Raw genomic sequence first — 19064 nt, 5'->3', positions numbered from 1 at the left:
ACAATAGCCTGTCTCTTTTAGAAAGAACTGTGGGACTAAAGACATGTGCCACCATGTCTGGCTTCCTCTCTTCCTATCTTGAACTCATTCAACTTTGGAGTAAAAAAGGAAGCTGTCTTATGTTTTCTGATTTTGAATACATAGAAACGTGTTCAGCAGACTTTTTCTGCCTCCCTAGAGCCCAACTGGAGGTTTTCATCATAGGTAACTAGGTGGTTGTTACTCTGGAGGTAGATGTTGTCAACAGAGGTAATTTCAACAACTCTGCAGTGCAGGCTGTCTGTAGTGGCCTTTATTTCTTCTTTTTAAAAAGGGCTCTTTCCTATTCAGCCCCTTCCCCTTTTAGATCATCTGTAATTTTGGTTTCAAGTCTTATTGATACATCAATCTAGTGATATATCATACTTTTTACTATTGCAGTAGTAGTTGGTATTACTTTGTCTAATTTTAAATAGCTAGTTAGAGCCAGGGATCCTCCAGGATGTATGTTGAATCAGTCTGGATTCCCTGGTTCATCAGTAAGGTTTGTGACAAAAGAAGGGTCCACTTACCACAGAGGTTGGGTTAGTTATTTTTAACAGATTCCACTTCAGAAAGCATGAGAGTGGCTGGCCATGGTGGCACGTATCTTTAATTGCCAGCACTTGGGAGGCAGAGGTTGAGGGTCTGGTGATTTGCGTGAGTTCAAGGCCAGTCAGGTTTATATTGAGCTCCCAGCTAGCCAGAGCTGCAAAATGAAACCAAAAGACATGAGCATTAAAGGCAGCCATTGACTCTCTTTTGCTTCTATTTAGGAGATGCACCGGAGATTTGAGAATGCCCCTGATTCTGCCAAGACAAAAGCCTTGCAAACTGTTATTGAAATGAAGGTAAGTGAGAATCTCATGAGGAATCTTGGAGTCATCTTTTACTCTTAAATGGTTAGACCCTTTGTGCATGTGTAGAAGGAGGTAACAATACTTTGCTCAATTGGGAGACTGAGAGAAAACTGTAATTATTTCCTTTATCAGTGTAAATGTCAACACATTGGAAAGATCCAATGATAATTGTAGGATTAATGTGAAAATAGCTTTCACCCTGCAGATTCTTATGTCTAGTGGACCCCAGAAATTGGAAGATAGTATTTTGAAAAACTATTTTAAATTAGTGATAAGTTAGGAATCTCCAGGAGTTGTAAGAGTTTGCAATCTGAGTTAAATTCTTTTGATTTAAAGTTTAGCTATATTTTATCAGATAAATGACATGAAGCAAGTTCCTAACCTCTCTATACCTCAGATCTTAGGAAGGAAGGAAGGAAGGAAGGAAGGAAGGAAGGAAGGAAGGAAGGAAAGAAGGAAGGAAGAAAGGAAGGAAGGAAGAAAGGAAGGGAGAAAAGAAGGAAGGAAGAAGTTAAAACATGTAAAGTGTTTAGAACAGGACTTTGCACGTAGTAATTTGCATGTAGTAGTTGATGTTAGGTGGTGTTGCTAGTGTTTTTATTAGACACATGGTCTTCCGGTTTCCTTTATTGTGACAGTTTGACTTACAGTTCCATATTGTGGTTCACCATTGCAGGAAAATCAGAGGCAGGAGCTTAAGACAGCTCATCACATTGTATCTGCAGCCAGGGCAGAAAGAAGCAGATGTAGTCTTGCTGCCTACTGGCTGGCTCTTACCTAGGTTTCTTCTGTCTTGTACAGTTCAGAGCTCAGTCCACGAACTGGAGCCACCCACACTCAGGGTGAGGCTCCACCCCATCTCAGTTACTGCAATCACAACAGTCCCTGTACAGACATGTTCAAAGCCAGGCTGATCATGTACATAATTGCTCATTGAGACTCTTCTAGGTGATTCTTGGTTGTGGCCAGTTGGCATTTAAAAGTAACCATCACCCATGGTCCTCCTTTCCTTTCCTTGTATCCGAGGCTGAGTTTGAACATGTGTCCTTCCTGTCTCATCCTTCTGAGTGCTAGCATTGTAGGGATGTGCTACCATACTCTGCTTTATGTTTTTTTTTTTTTTCTTATAAAAGCCCATTTAAATAGAACTTAGACTCTATAAGAGGCTTGATTTGTATTATACCTCCTACCCCCTTTGGGGTGTGTGTGTGTGTGTGTGTGTGTGTGTGTGTGTGTGTATGTTGAGACAAAGTCTCATTCTGTAGCCTTAGCTAGCAACAGCAAAATTTGGCTTGCAGTGATAAAACTTTGTTCAAATTATGTATTTTTTTTTAGTGGGTTAAGAATTTATCAAACAGATGTTAAATTACTAGTCTATGGGCTTTTTGGAGTTATATAGTTATAATAAGCTTGAATGTAATCTTACAGGAGGCCTTTAGAATGGCTTAATTTTATGGCTTTCCCTTAGTCACACAGTATAGGTTTGTTTGTGTGTGTTACTTCCTGATCCCTGTTGATGCTTAAGGATAAAACATAAACTCATGTATAGCTTTTTTCCCCGCTTCCTTCTCTTCTTCTCACAGATCAGGGGTGTGTAATTTTGTTAATTGGCAGTATGTATATTTTAAGTTTTGCTAGGCTTATATTGTAAAACAAGAGATTATGTCAACAAGGGTCAAGTAGATGGTTCATTGGTTACTTTTCTCATTGCTATAACAACATATCTGGTGGCAAAGGTGATTTAAGAAAAGATGGGTTTATTTTGGATCATGGCTTGAGTGTATAATCCAGGGAGTGGGATGAGGCAGTAGGTATGTGAGGCATCTGGTCACTTTTCACAGTTAGGAAGCAGAGAGAGGTGAGTATTGGCTTCATTTACTTCTTTTTAATTTAGTCCTGGACTCTCACTCATGGGATGGTGCCGTTCTTGCTCAAGGTTGGCCTTCCACCTTAACCACTTCCCTGGATTTATATACCTTCATAGACACCTTGAGAATTGTTTTTCAGGTGATTGGAAGCTGCTCTCTGGTGTTTCAAAATAAGATAGTTCAGGGTAGCTAGATCCATAAGGAAAGTCAAATTTTGCTTGGGGAAAGGAGACAGACTTAGAATTGGAAATGTGGTAAATATCTCAAGGTGTAGATCTAGAGTGACCATTAGGAGTGGCCGACACTGAAGGGGGAAAGTGGAAGGGAACAGACTGACCTGCTTTTTTCATATAGAAGTGCATAAGCTGATTGGGAGAGCTGTCCTCACATAAACCCCCCCTGGTACCACATGAGTTTATGCTAGTACTAGGTATACTAGCAGGAACTAGTTGTCCAACCTGATTTCATATAGTAAATGGGTAGATTTTTTTTCCCCTGGGCAGTCCATGTTTGCCTTGAAGTTTTCACAGCTTGCAGTAATGGTTTTTCTAGAAAGAAGTTTTTGTGCTGTGTTCTTGAAAGTGAGTTGATTTTTGTCCTGTGTTGTTGTTATTGATGGAGAAGTAAGGCTTTGGGTAAGGGCCTTGTAGAAGTTGTACAGGTGGTATACTGTGGATAGACAGAGCTAGGGCTTTTATTCTGCGTCTCTGTTGTCTTTTATGGATCAAAGCTGTGCTAGAGATATACTCCCTTTTCCTCTTGTTACTCTTAGATATGGGTGTGGCAGAACTTATATTTGACTCTTAGCTATTTGTGTCTGGTGTTTCAGTCATTTAAAAAAGACCATGTCCTGATACTTGCAGAACATTTTATATTAATCTCAAAGGTGAATTTCAGATAGTACAATTGAAGTGTAGGCTGTAGGCTAGGCAAGGATACCTCTTTCCTCTCGGCTCCCCCAATTGGAAAATTGCCTGTTGAAGTTGTCTTGTGACAGACTCTTATGCTTTAGCTTTCTGCTTCAGGAATTACATTAGCCAACACAGCCAATCAAGATATCTTTGATGTAAAGTTAAAAAGGAAGTCAGTTTTAAAATTCCATCCCAAAATGTTCTCTCTAAAGCTCCAAATAAAATAAAGCTATACTTACATTCTTTAAAGTTCCTATAATTAAGCATGTTCAATTACAAATACAAAATTATTTCATGTAAATGGTTTGCTGTAATTAATCACATATCAAGTTAGTTGAGGATTATTTTAGATGTAGTCACAAACAAATCAAGAAATTGAGAATAGAAAAATAATGCAAGGACGTGATATTTTTGGTAATAGTTTACAAGAACAGCGATTGATTATTTAATTTAACTATTTTTTGAGATGGGAGGGCATCTTACTATATTGCCTAGGTTATCCCTGAACTCCTGGGATCAAGTAATCCTCTCGTTGTCTCATTCTTAATACCCAGGACTATTTTACTTAATACCCAGGAAACATTTTGTAGATATTTCAAATATATTCCAGAAGTTCAGAGAATAAGTTTTCTAAAAGTAACCATTGATATAGTCACTCTTGAATTTTTCTGCAATTGGAATGCTAGATAATTATTATTGTATGCATAATTAAAACTTTATTGCACAATTCTTTTAAATTTGTATTAATTTCTCTTATTTATTGGCAGAAACATGTCCCCTAAAGGTCTTTGAGTGGTGAAGCATTAGAACTAGAAAATGCTTTACCTATAGTTCCCCCGACCCACCAGAAATATGTTGATTATAAAATACGAAGAACCTGTAGCTGTTTTTCCATTGCTTCTGCCTCTCTGGTTCACTTTGTCTGCTTGAGTTGAAAGAGTCATAACTGGAGGAAGAGAGAGGTATGGTCATTGTGAGGGTGAGGCCTCCTCTCCCCGTGTGCTGCCCAGCAGCTTGTCTGTGTATTTACTGTTATTAATTTCTGAATTTTGAGAGACACATTATTCAGCTACTTTTTTTAATTGGATATTTTATTTATTTACATTTTAGATGTCATCCCCTTTCTCCATTTCCTCTCCCTAGAAACCTCCTCTCCCACCCCCACTCCGCCTTTTTGCTTTTATACCATTTTAATTACATGCAAGTATTAAGGTCAGTTCTAGGGAGAGGAACTAGTAATACAATAGATGCAAATAGTCAACAAAGGAAGCAAGACAATAAACACAAATAGCCAAAGAACAAGCAAGGCAATAAACAAAATTCTGTGAACACTCCTGTGATGACTGTTTCTAAGGACTTATCAGGATGACCAAAATATCTGAGCCAACTTTCCTGTCCTAGCCCAAAGTCATTTTCATGCTGAAGCCTACTTCTTTGTTCTAACCTAAGATTTAGATTCCTGCCTGAAATTATTACTTATTTGTTCTAACGTAATGTTAAATTTCTGTCAAGCAGCCCATTTTCTTGTCTTTGGCCTATGTCAGATTCTTGCCAAGCAGCCCCAAAAGCTCTCTACCTCTCCCCCTTTTTTATTTCATAAACAAGATTAAGCCTGTCTTAGGTTGTTCTGCCAAGAATGCCTTCCTTACCCATCATGGAATATGCATTATCAAAAGCAATGCATGTCTGTTTTAGGTTGGTAAGGCTCTGTGCAGAATCTTACCTGTCCTTGGCTTGCCAGCCTGTTAATTTAGTAACTCTGTCTGGGGATCCATTTTCAGTTTTAAGCCATGTATTTTTGGCTGCCAACATGTTCATGTTGTTAAAGACAAGCTTAACACGATGGGCAGGAATAAAAGTATTTCCAGGACAATAAGGTAATTCTTGAACCTTGACCAAACTAGAAATACTGACCTCAGGCCACAGGTAATTTTATCAGCAGTATCTGCCATTTGGCTACTTTTAATCTTTGTTAATAGTTTAATGCTCAACTCTTCTATTATTCCTAGGATTCAAAATTTCTTCCATGGAGCGTGGGCTCCGAGACCTGGAGGAGGAAATTCAGATGTTGAAATCAAATGGGGCTTTGAGTACTGAAGAGCGGGAGGAAGAGATGAAACAAATGGAGGTGTACAGGAGCCACTCTAAATTTATGAAGAATAAGGTATGGAGCAGATACTTTAGTTCCAGAAACTTGAAAATTTATATATACTTTTCCATGTTAGTGATGGTAAATATCTGCTTTATGTTTTAATAGGCTTTAAAGAAGGTTTGTTGTTGTTGTTGTGTCTGCCATGTTGAAATGTCCTAGAAATAAAGTCAGCATTACTGGTTCCATTTACTTATTGCAAGCTTTTATTTAAATAAGAACTAAGGGCATCTTGTTACAATTTAATTTTTTATTTCCTGTAAGAACTTCTGAAATGATTTGATGGAACTTTGTTCAGATGAATCTTCTTCCTGTAGAAGATAGTTCATTCATTTCTTACTGTAGAAGACTACTTCTTTTGGGAAATATTTTAAGTCAAACTCCTGAGAGTCGTTTTTTCTAAAACAAGGTAAATGTTTCTCCCTTAAACAAGTTCCAAGAATAAAGAGCCTTTGCTCTCTGCCTTAGTGGGGTTCATTTGGTACCAGGGCTGTTGCTTCCTATGTGCTTCTCAGGCATGTATACAATAAGATGTATACAACCACACGGAGGCTCGTCAGTGTGGTTAAAATCAGTCACAGCTGGTTTTCTTCAGACCCAAGGTCATTTACTTTGATTTTAATAAACTATTTAAAGAAAATTGAAGAATCTTGCTTTATTGTGTTTAATTAAAATAATTATTATAAAAATTGGACATGGTAGCACATGCCTGCAGTCCTAGTACTTGGTAGACAGAAATAGCTGGACTGCTGCAACTTGGAGGCTAGCCTAGTCTACATAGAGAGTTCCAGGCTAGCCAGAGTTACATAGTGAGACTCTGTCTTAAAATAAACAAATATACAAACAAACAATTTTAACAATGAAATTTTATCTAGAAAAGTATTTACTCACTGCATTTCCCAATGTATACAGCAGCTGTGTTCTTTGTTCTTTGGAACCGAAAACCAAAACATCCCCATACTTGACTGCCAAAGAATGACACAGATGTGACTCCCTGCCCTTTTCAGGCTTCTTGTTGTGGTGTCTGTTTTCAGGTTTATGTCTATAGAATTTTCCTCTGTTACTGAAAAAACGAGGCCTATTATCAATGATTTATGCTAGTAATATGTTAATTTTTAAGCTAAAAATTTATGTGTCCAATTTTTTGTTAGTGTGAATTTTCTCCCTGATTTTAGGGTAAAATATACTGTATCATAATCTATATTTTACTTCCTTTTTGAGGATCAGCATATTTGTTTCTTTTTTAAAAGTTTGTGAGATACGAGACAGTATATGCTTTTGAAAATGAATTAGAGGAACAGCTTTGATTATTTTATGTAAGTTATTGTTATTTCAGAGGTCACTGTGGCTCAGAATCAGATAATATGAAGACCTGAGTTGGCACATGAGTGAAAAACAATAACAATTTCGTGACAGGTAGAGCAACTGAAGGAGGAGCTAAGTTCCAAAGATGCTCAAGGGGAAGAGCTGAAAAAGAGAGCGGCTGGGTCTGCAGTCTGAGGTCTTTGCAGTAAGATTTACCTCTCTGTGTGCAGTGGTCCCACAGTGGGACCCTGCTGGCTCTGGCTTCTGGGTGGCTTACACTTTCACTCTATATGGTTGGCAGCTCTGCCCATTCTTATGCACTAACCAGCCTGCTCTGCTCTTTTAACTGACATTTCTTCACCAGTTTGACCCACATGTCACTTGTGCACACTGAGACTATGTGTATTCTGGAAGCCTTACACCTGGTTCTTTATTGTTTTGCCGCTGTATGGATGATATCTCAAAATTCCCCTTTCTTATCCTCTTGTTGACTAGATATACGTTGATTTATATGAATGCTCTTTCCTTCCATCCTTTTTAGGTATGGTAATGTGCAAATCTCTAGGCCGAGCACCTACAACTTAACTTGCATTTGAAATTCTTGAGAAACTGCTTTAATTCTACATGGAGACATTATCTTTAAGTTTTCACTAGGAGACTTTGTAACAAATGGTATTTTCTTTAAGACAGCTGTATAGAGAGTAAATTAGCCTATTTAAAGTTATCTTATAGTTTAGAACTAGTGTGATAATTATTTTAAATTACTAAATCTGCTTTAGCCTTCTGTGCAATGAACTTACAACTGCATTTCTAAGCATTTTGATAAGTAATAATAAAGTAATTTCTACTTGTATACTTACTAGAAGCATTTTATAACCTGGTGGAGTGATCTACACCAATTTACAGATGAGAAAACTTAGGTAACAGATGATACCAAGGAAGCAATAGCTCGAGAGAGGCAAGGTCTGATTGACACCAGCAATCTGGTTCTAGAACTTTACTTGTAACTTCTTCACTCTCTGGTCTGTATTGTCCATGTGCACCTGTACCTTCCTCAAAGTGTCAGAGATGAATAGAAAATCTACTCTTAAGGAGGGAAGTAGACTGGAATGCAGTATTAAAAATAAATTTTGTTAATTTATTTATTAACAAATACATTTATGGCCTATTTAATATATTAATCTATTTATGGCCTAGTTTCTGGTGTAGGTTAAAAAGTAAAATACTGTGTTTGGAAAAGATCTAGTTTATGTTGTTAACTATATGTTGTCTGGAGGAGAAATTGGTATATGATTTCCTTTTTTCTTAACTACTATTTATTACTCAGCTCTGTGTATCAGACAGCAGGCCAAGTACATCTCTCACATTATGCTGTTGAATTCCTAAACAATGTGATGCTTTGGTATCGTTTCTCCATTGCCAGCTAGAGAAGTGCTGTTACTGCTGTATCCGTGCGCTTCTCACCAGGTTCTCTCTCCTGGGCATCTAAGCTTTTCTTCTGTTTAAAATGTTTTCTTCTCTTTCTTATTTAATAATGCACATGGCAGGGAAATGTCAGCCCTGTGCAAAACTGAAATCTCTCTCTGTGTATATATAATATGTATACTTTGGAATTTTGAGAAAGGACCTTGTTATGTAATATAGTCATCAGACTTGTGGTTCTGCCTCAGCCTCCTTACATTGGGAATTTTGGGTATGTACCTCCACGTCTAGCTTCTGTTAATTTCTGATTCATGTTTGGAAGTATTCAGAAATTTGGATACTTTTAAGCCATAGTTTGCTGAGAAAGTAGTAATACTTTGACTATTCTGGGTATTTATTTATAGAACAAATATGCTTTAGATCAATCTGTGTATTGCAGATAGAGTAATACTAATAAGCACATATAATATGAATCATTACTATATCAGTAAATATAGTTTTCATGTATACAGAAAAATTCTCATCTCATTGAAAAAGAACCCTAAGTTGTTTTAAGTGCTTCTTATAAGTCTAATTGGTTTTCTTCTTTTCTTTTTCGTCCTTGTGGGGGTTGGGAGGAAATCAAATGTACAGTCTTGTACATGTTAGGACAGAACTCCTCCATTGAGATATGTTCCCAAACTAGAACTCTAACTTTATGATAAACTTTATTTCTTCTTGTGAAATTGCTTCAAAAACTTTTTCCTTTACTTAAGATTAGTATCGTAAAATTAAAAACTGTAGAGATACTTTAGAAAACTTAGATACTCAGTTTTCCTTTTTTCTTTTTTTTTTAATTTAAGAAAAGTTTTACTACTGTGTTAATATTTCGGCAACATTATTGCAATAAGTTTAAAAGACAGACAAACTAGTATAGGCTTTAAAGGAACAAATGAGGGTTATACAATTAAATTATTACACAGATCTAAGGGGTTTACTGAGTAAGAACTGCTTCGTTTATTCCTTAAAAACTCAAGGTCTTTTGTTTCATCTGTCATGAAAATGACTGACTTACCATATTTATGTCAGTGGTTAATCTATCTTGTAGTTATTTCCTGGATGGTAGACCTAATATAAAACCAGAAATGTCTTAAGACAGCTTTCTTTCTTAATCTTTTCCATTTTTTTAAAGTTTAATACGTTCAAGATCTGAAAGAAAGTGGCTGGGTAAAGTACCTAACTAATGCCTTTAATCTCAGCACTTAGGAGGCAGAGGCCGGTGGATCTCTGTGAGTTCGAGGCCAGTCTGGTCTACAGAGTGAGTTCCAGGACAGCCAGGGCTACACAGAGATACTCTTGTCTCCAAACAAACAAACAAACAAAGGAAGTCCTAGGATCTGGGCTGGGTGAGAACACTCTGCAAGTCAGAGCAGTTGGTGTGTAGGTGAGAGGACCTGGGCTGAAATCTCTGCAGCTCCTAAAAGAAGCCAGCTGTGGTCGCATGTGTCTGTAGTCCCAATGCTGGAGGGAGTTGGTGACAGGAGGACCATTAGGGTTTGCTAGCTGCCACCCTATCTTCACATTCAGTGAGAGGACCCTGCCCCCTTTCCTGTTGTTCAAGCATTCTCTCTCACTTGCTCACTCTCACACACATGCTTGGAAGCAAGAGGGATGTAAAGAGGATGCTTTAGAGGAACTATTTGTTAGTGTGAAGAGCTCTATGGAGATTACATTATATTTTTTATATATGAGTTATTCAGTCTGATAAATTTCAAATGACTCATGTAGATTGTTTCAGAGTGAAAGCTTAATGCATTCTTCATTTAACTCCAATGTTTATGTTCTATGATATGCATGTAGTTGATAAATAAGTGATTTTAAACAACAGAAAAGAAAAGAAAACATTTCTCTATTGCCTTAACACTAAAAGTAGCTTGGTTTTTTCCTATTTTCATGATACAGGGTCTCACTCTATACAGAGGCTGGCTTGGAACTCAAAGAGATCCAACAGCTCTGCCTGGCATAAAGGTGTGCACTACTCTATCCAGCCTCACTTTTTTAATGTAAAGATTTTATGAAACTTTTGCTTGAAAAAGAAAAACAGAAGCATACCACTAAGATTTGAACTTACTTTGCAGTAGAAATAGGAAGTTGCTTTCCCTTCATGCTTTACGTCCACACTAATCCTGCCTATAATCCATCGTGTTCTGAAGATGAAAGCTTGACAAAATGAAGTAGTGTTTAGGTGATGAATGCTGCCTGGTCTGGCTGAACCACAGTTTCCTCCTCCGTCTTTCCCCCAACGCAGTAGTTCTCAGCCCATGGGTTGTGGCCATTGGAAAACCGTCTTTCCCATGGTCTTAGGAACTGAGACACTACTCAGCAGCAAAATTACAACTGTGAAGTAGCAATGAGAATAATTTTATGATTGGGGGTCACCACAACATGAGGAACCAGATTAAAGGGTCATGGCATTAGGAAGGTTGAGAACTACTGCCCTAAGGGGTTTCGGAAACTATTTAGAAACAATAAATGAAGATTAGAAATTTGTTTGTTGAATAAGCTTAGTTTTTGGTAAGGAGCATATGGAATTAGATGGTGCAAAAAGATTAGTATTGTTCTATCTTACTTATTTGCTATTGATGAGCTTAGGAGCTCAGGGCTGTTAGACATGTACTTTACCATGAAAGCACCCCCCCCCCCATTTCTACCTTATCAAAGAATTAATGTTGCATTTAATTTCCTATATTATGCCATAAATCTGCCAGCAGTCCAGTTCAGAGGTAGTTGTGTAATTTCTTTCTTCCTTACAGTGTTGTTTTTTGTTTTCCAGATTGGCCAGGTGAAACAGGAATTGTCCAGAAAGGACACAGAATTACTAGCCTTACAGACAAAGCTAGAAACTCTCACGAACCAATTCTCAGACAGTAAGCAGCATATTGAGGTGCTGAAGGAGTCCCTCACTGCTAAGGAGCAAAGGGCTGCCATCCTGCAGACTGAGGTAAGGAGTTCTGTGGTTTGTCTGGAGTCCAGTCCATTCCTAGTTTTTTTTTTTTTTTTGTTTTGTTTTGTTTTGTTTTGTTTTGTGTGTGTGTGTGTGTTGTATTTATGGGTGTGTTCATGTCCGTGTGCATATGCACATGTGCATGCATGCCTGTGAGGAGGTCAGAAGATAACTCTTAGGAGTTGTTGTCTCCTGCCACCATAATCAAGTGTTCATACTAGCACTTTACCCTGTGAGCCATCTTGCCAGCTCTGATGGCATTTTTAAAGAAGTTTCTGCTCTTTCATAGTTTTATTGGGCTGAATTTAAATATATTTAAGGAATTGCAAATGTGAAATAGTTTCGAAAATATTGCCTTCAGTTCTTCATTTATAAAGAGGGTTTTCGTTTTGGTAACTTGAACATGCATTGCCACAAACAGTTCAGAACTTGGTCCCAGTGTCTTAAAGGTAAGTCTCACTTCCAATTTGTTACTGTTAGACTGGGATGCAAGCTGTTGATCAGTTGGTTGATGACAATACAAACATTTCAAAGCTTGTCATGATCTGATACATAACATTTCTTCTCTGTCAATCCACTCTTCCTTTTGTATCCAGCTTGAATAATGTCTTATTACCTGAGTCTTACACAGATACGCTTGTGATTGGTTTCTTCTACCATGGTTGTAAAGGCTGTGTTATCACTCTCGAATGGTTGTATATCTGCCTCTGGGCAGGGCAGGAGTAGCTGAGCCTCAGGGATTGATTTCCTCTGTAAATGACTAGGACAGTTGTTCGAATACAGCCATCCCATCCTAACTGTTAAGGGTAAAAGTTAATTTCTTTTTGAATTTGGGGCATTTTAAGAATGTAATGTGTTTATTTAATAGTACATACTTCTCTAATGACATTTGAGAACAGTTTTTCCCCTAGATCTTTCTTTTGTTAGACTCCAATAAAAGGATTGTACCAATTCTTTGATAGCTGTTATTTTATATTTTACTTTTAATTGATTTTGTCCTTTTTATTGCAGCAGTGTGATCTGATGTAGAAACCAATGAATTAAACACATGAAAAAGAACAGGGATCATGGAGCTTTTTTAAATTTTAAAGTTCCTTTCTATGCTCATGTGTAATATGTATTTATGTGGGTATGTTGTGTGTATGAATGTATGTGGAGGCCAGAGGCCAACTTGGGGTGCTGTTCCTCAGGTGCCATTGACCTTGTTAATTTGAGACTATCTTAGCTCCCCTAGCACGTGCTGATGAGGGTAGGCTAACTGGCCAGCAAGTCCTAGGGATCTTCTTATCTCCATTTTTTTTTTTCAGTGGATTACAAATGCAGTTTGGGATTTAATTCAGATCCTTATGCTTTCACAAACATAGTTACTGACTAAGCTATCTATCAGCTCCTCAATTAAAAATTCTTTCTGGAAAACATTGATCTGGGGAAAGGTCTTGTCCTATCTTTTGATAATCTACAGTGAGGGACTTCCTTTGTCTAACTTGTACAATATTCTTGAAATTGCTTCTATTCTATAAATTTCTCTTTTAATATGTTGACCTTTGCAGAGGTGATCAAACTTTTGTAGAAATAATGGTTGAAAGTAGAGATTTAGCTGCACAAGGTTAAGCCTGTCAGTAATCCCAGTGAAGATGTGGGTGGAGCCCATGAAGTTCTCCTGCTAACTGAGGAGCTATTGAGAGCTGTTGGGAAGGGGTGTGCCTGCTGGGAGGTTGCTTATGCTCATACAGACTGTACTAATTGAACTCAAAAATTATTAAAAAAATAAAGAAGAGGGTGTGAATGAGTGAGGGTTACATGCTTAGAAGGAGTGTAAAAGGGAAGTTGGATTGATATGATCAAGATGCATTGTGTATTTGTGTGAAATTATAAAATAATTTAAAAGTACTTTAAACATAAAGGTTTGGGGTCAGACCTAGAATTGGTGCTAACCCTGTGTAAATTATTGTGTGACTGTATCTGAGTTGTTTTTTTAAATCCATTTTAAGCCTCTGTCTTCTCATTAGTAAAATAAGGATAATGATACCCCTAACATATTGTCTTATTTTGGCTAGAGTAGATGTTTTACTACGAATTTCTCTTCTGAATTGCAAAGACCCCTAAATTTGCAGGTTAAAAATATTTTATGATAACTGATCTTTTGCAATGCCTTGTTTATTTATTTATTTGTTTGTTTATGTTTTTCAAGACAGGGTTTCTTTGTGTAGCCTTGGCTGTTCTGGGACTGGCTAGCCTCAAACTTGTAGAGATCTGCCTGCCTCTGCCTCCTAAGTGCTGGAATCAAAGGCATGCACCACTACCACCTGGCCTACTTTTTATTTTATTAGTTAAAGTAGATGTTTTATTATGTATTTTCTCCTGAACATGCAAGAACCCTTAAGATTTTATGTTAAAAATACTTTACAAACCTGGTCTTTTATAACACTTATTTTATTTTGAGACAGGATCTCTCTATGTAGCCCTAGTTATTCTAGACCTTTCTGTGTAGATCAGGCTAGCCTCGAATTCACAGAGATCTATCTGTGTCTGCCTCCTGAGTGCTGAAATTAACAGTGTGTGCCACTCTGTCTGGCTTATAAGACTTTTATTTGCTATCAGTTGTTTTATTTGCTCCTGCATTAGTTGCTTTAGTTTCACTGTGGCCTTAGCACCTAACAGAAAAAATGTAATCGAGGACAGATTTATGTTGGCTCATGGGTTTGAAGAGTTTCAGTTTATTCTGGTGGGGAAAGCACAGTGGCTCAGTTGAGTTCATGGTGATTTGAGCATGTATTAGACAAGGATCTGGAGAGTACAAAGAAACACAGGCTCCCATATGATCGTCAAAGGCCCATCTATATAGTACCCTACTTGTACTAGCTAGGCTTCACCTCTTAAAGGTTCTAAAGCCTCCCAAAATTCTCCTACTATCTTGGGATGTGGGTTAGCCATTTCAGACTTAAACCATAACATTCTACTCCTATATACCTTTATACCTCCACTCCCAAAGCTTTTGCCCATCTCATAATTCAAAATACATTTAGTCTAAACTCAAGAGCCTCATAGTCTTGGCAGTTCCTCATAGTCTTAACAGTTCCAGGATTGTCCAAAAGTCTCTACTGAGACTCAAAGCAATCTCTTAGTTGTTACATCAGCTAAGAGCTCTTGAAATATCAAAAGGAGAGGTTTATAAACCATGTGTGGTGGTTTGTAGCACTAGTCCTAGTTCTTGAGTGAATGGGCATTAGGACTGCCAGGAGTTCATGGTCAGTTTATCAGGGTGAGACTCAGAAAAACAAAAGAAAAGCCATGGGCATGTGGGCACACCAGAATTCTAAGATGGAGTCATTCCTACCATTGATGGAAAAGAAACTGAAGGGTGTTGAGCTGGGAAAGCTGCCAAACTGGATGTTGATGTGGGATTTTACTTGCAAAGGTTTAAGAGTATTTTAGAGAGATTATGACTAGCATCACAAACACACACAGTAACATGAGGAAAGGGAGAATCAATGGGCCAGTGTGGTACTGGCAGCCAAGGTTCTTTTCAGCTCCTGCATTTTTTATAAGGTACTCAAACATGAATGATAATGCAATTGCCACTGAAGAGTCGACAGTACTGGGGGGAGGTGAGTACTCTATTTCCAAACTTGACTGCCTGACCAACTCCCATCTGAAGAATTCAGTTAAGACTAAATTTTTTCATATCCTGACAGGTCCATGTAAAACAAAAATCCAAAAAATAAAGTCATATTTCTATTATTCAGTGGCCCTTAGTAAGCATTCTCGTTTTAAAATGGAGGAATGGGGACATAAGAAAGAGGGATATGACCAAAAATGAGACCCAAACCCAGGGAGGCAAATATTAAATCTTACAGCTTCATACCCAACATTTGGAGCATGTGGTGATAGGTTCTGAGCCCATGTTGTCCTGGAGATAACAACCTTGCATGCCCATACATGTCCTCTCTCTAGGTCTGGCTCTAGCTGGTGCATAGATATTACTCAACAGATGTCTCACTTCTCAGTGTCTTGACATATCCATTGCAATTCAGTTTACTTTCTGGGTGTCTTCATTATTTTGTCAGCTACCTGAAGAGACTTACAGCCTGCTATACATTTCCTGGCTTTTCAGGCTTTTCCCCTAAAATTTTGGTGGGAGCCTTCATGACTCTTGCATACTGCATGCCTGCAAAACAAGTACCATGTGCTTGATACCAGATTCTGTTGCTGGCTAAGCAGTAGTCAGATCCCACTGGATTATAGCTTCAGTCTTCTTTGAGTGCATAGGTAGCTACAGTACTTCCTTAGGTAGCTCAGTACAAATGAAGTACCGCAGATACAAGATGTTTTAAAAGAAGGTTTCAAAATGCATTTTTATTTTATGTTCTGGAGCCTTTGATGGGTATGGTCTTGACAAGTTTTGAAACTCCGTTAAGGTAGTAGCATTGCTGTCCTTTGTGTATCATTTGGAGTCTCTTTAACACTAACTCCTAAGTGTGCTTTTCTGGTCAAACTGCACATTTTTCACAGTTTCTGCTCTGCTTTTTGGGCTAGATTCTCACTGTAAACTTTACTTAAAAAACAGTCAGCCAATTTTCTAAAGATAAATTAGCGTCTTGGTTTTGAATTTGGACTCTATCAAAATTTCAGCACCCTGGCAAAGTGTAGACAAAGTCTCTGCAGGAGTATAGCACCAATGTCCTTTAGTCCAGTTCTATAGTATGGTGATTTGAATGAACAGTGTCCTCTATAAGCTCATGTGTTTGAACCCTTGGTCCACATTTTGTGATGCTGTTTGGTAAGGTTTTGGTACCTGGTGGAGAGGAAGTATGTCACTGAGGACAGTCTTTGTGGCTTCATAGCCTGGTCCTACTGTTGGACTCTAAGATCCAAAACCAGGGGACGCACTCCCCCAGAGATACTCACAGACTGGATTCACTGCAATAACATGAGGTTTATTGATGATAAGATGTTAGCCAGTATACTGGGGTTCCCCTATACGCAGACAAGAGGAACCCCAAGCCAAAGCTGGGGGCAGCTTTTATACAGCACTCATGAGAGCAATCACAAAGGCTGACCTTCTCAGGTCCAGTCTATAGATGATTCAGATTCACATATTACTTTTATGACAATGACTGTCTTCTGTTTGCCCAGGTTTATTACATTAAGGGCTCAGTTTCCTGATCACCTCCCATCCTGGGCCCCTCTCCTGGAATGTGTCTCCATGCTTTGGGCCTTCCCCACCCACAGGTGGATTCCCTTCCCTGTGGTCTGAGGAATGTTAATCAGCTCTTCTGAATGTTAATCCAGCAAGTGTCCTTTGACTAAGGAATGTACTCCTCCCAGAATGCTTTCCAGGGCTGAGAGCCCTGAATATCTCACATTTGGTTTCTACATTACTTTATGTTCTCATTCTCTTACTCTCTCTCCCCCTCCCTGTCCCCATCCCCCCTCCCCATCCTCCCCCTTCTCCCCTTTCTCTCTCTCCTGTGTATGGATAAAATAAGATTAGTTTGTTGATTGCCAAGATAGCTTGTACCCCTGATACCTTCTTTCCCTGTCATGATGGATTGACTGTATCCTCTTTGGAATTGTAAGGTAAAAGTAAACATTCTTCTCCTCTAAGTTTCTTCTGATCAGGATAGTTTATAGCAGCAACAGGAAAGTAGCTAATACATGTATAATCTGTGATCTCATTTAAAGCCTTCTGTGTCCAGTCTTCTACTGCTGCATTCTGGTCTCCCAGACTCCCACTAGAATATCCTGTTATGCTCTGCCTGGGGTATTCTAGGGCTTCTCCTGGCTTGCGTCTCTAGACTTTTCTAAACTCTCCCCTCCAGTTCAAAAGATCCATGAACCACATGATCAGTCTTGTGATAGGAGCAGCCTTAATTCTCAGAGCTAGTGAAGAGCCCCAAACTCGGGAGACCCTTCCTCAAGTCTCGGGAAATCACGGCCACCCAGAAATCACAAGAAACCATACCTGGATGCAATCAGCAGAGGTTTATTGGGGAGAGAGTTGGCTAGCCAAGGTCAAAACTGCTTGTTCATGCAGGAACACAATTTTGACAAAAGGCCAGCAAACTGAGGGTTTTTTTAAAAATAGCATGGGGTGGGGAAAGGAAGGAATTTTTGCGAGGTTACACATGATTGGTTGCTTTATAAATTTTGAACATCAGTAAGCTGTAATGCTCGGAAGACCAAGGGGGGAAGGGGTAACCAAGAACAGTGGAATATTTCAGAGGAACCCACCCTAAATGATTTAGAGTCATGTGAAAACCACTCTGTACACTCATTCTTCTCAAGAATGTAGTTTTACCAAGTCACTGTGTCCTACCCTGTCTTTACCAACTATTTCAGGTTAACTATTTCTCACTTGCTCCGGCTATAGCCCCACCTAGATGACTTGCATCTTTTTGTGGTCAGGAATGTGTCTTCCTGCTTTGGGCCTTCCCCACCCACAGGTGGATTCTCTTCCCTGAGGCTTGAGGGCCTGAAATTTTACATTCAGTTCCACCTTCTGGAACCTGCATTCTCTCGCTCAGGTTTAGGGTAAAGAAAAAGCCTGTGTGTGTGTATGCGCGCGCGCGCACACGCGTGTGCGCGTGTGTGTGTGTATACACACCTCTTTATAATTTTTCACTCTATACAAGTTTTTTGTATCTGTTACTATTGTGTCACTGTCACAGGAACTGATAGAAACAACTACAGAGGAGGGAAGAATCCATGATGGCGGGGTGGGGGAGTGGGGTGCGGGGGGTTGGTGCAGCGGGCACAGCAGAGCAATGATTCTAACTTGAGGACTCTCAGTACAGGCTGTTCACATTCATAGCAGGCTATGAAACAGAGGACATGACAGCAGCTGGTGTTCATTATTGCTTCTGATGCTTGCCCCTATAGACCTGCTTGTCTTCTTTGCGTCCTACCTCTTAAAGGTTCCACAGACTTGCCGGATAGCACTATCAGCTTGGGGATAAGCATTCAAAACTTGTGCCTGTGGGAGACCTTCAGATTCAAACCATGAATGTTCAAATACATGAGCCTATGGGGAATATTTCTCATATAAACTGCCACACTGTGGAATTCAACCAAAGGACGTTTGTGTTACATTCTAGCAAAGAATGTGTCTATGCTTTGTCAGGGTCCTGAAAATTTGATTGAGGCTATAGAGTATTAGCCTGAGTTAGATAAGATCCACATTTTATCACTTTATAGAGGAGGCTTAGATGAATTATTAATATACCATGTCTACTTGACACATGTTCTCACTCTCACCGATATCCTGTATTATCAATAATTCTTCCATTTTATGTCTGCTTGTTCCTAAATCATGGCACTATGCCTGTCATTGGATTTATGTTTTTGATGACACCTCAATGTATGGAACAGAGTAGATTTTATTGATACATTGAATAATGCAAATCTTAACTGCTTTGAAGAAGTAGTTTTTTCCCCCTTTGAGGAACATGTATTTTAGACATTTATTTATGGTGTTATTGTCATCTACACTTACTGACAGTGGAAGAAAGTTGCTCTTTTTTCTTGGATGGGCCACAGATTTAGCAT

At 38.7% G+C, this 19064-nt stretch overlaps 1 long non-coding RNA gene and 1 pseudogene across 2 annotated transcripts in view; both read left to right on the top strand.

Annotated features, from left to right (window-relative positions):
- The first annotated feature begins 265 nt into the window (after window positions 1-265).
- On the top strand, window positions 266-4613 carry LOC143433898 (uncharacterized). Its single transcript, XR_013070355.1, has 3 exons — window positions 266-523; window positions 795-869; window positions 4425-4613. It is a non-coding gene; the product is annotated as an uncharacterized LOC143433898 (long non-coding RNA).
- Window positions 4614-5677: 1064 nt separating this feature from the next.
- The window catches only part of LOC117702253 (ELKS/Rab6-interacting/CAST family member 1-like), a 40940-nt pseudogene continuing 27553 nt past the window's right edge, over window positions 5678-19064 (top strand). Inside the window, exons 1-2 of the transcript XR_013108330.1 lie at window positions 5678-5821; window positions 11346-11513. The product of XR_013108330.1 is annotated as an ELKS/Rab6-interacting/CAST family member 1-like (transcript). The remainder of the gene's footprint in view (window positions 5822-11345; window positions 11514-19064) is intronic.

Source organism: Arvicanthis niloticus, unplaced genomic scaffold (genome assembly GCF_011762505.2).
Source record: "Arvicanthis niloticus isolate mArvNil1 unplaced genomic scaffold, mArvNil1.pat.X pat_scaffold_623_arrow_ctg1, whole genome shotgun sequence".
NCBI lineage: Eukaryota > Metazoa > Chordata > Mammalia > Rodentia > Muridae > Arvicanthis > Arvicanthis niloticus.
This window is presented reverse-complemented; position numbering and strand designations above follow the sequence as displayed.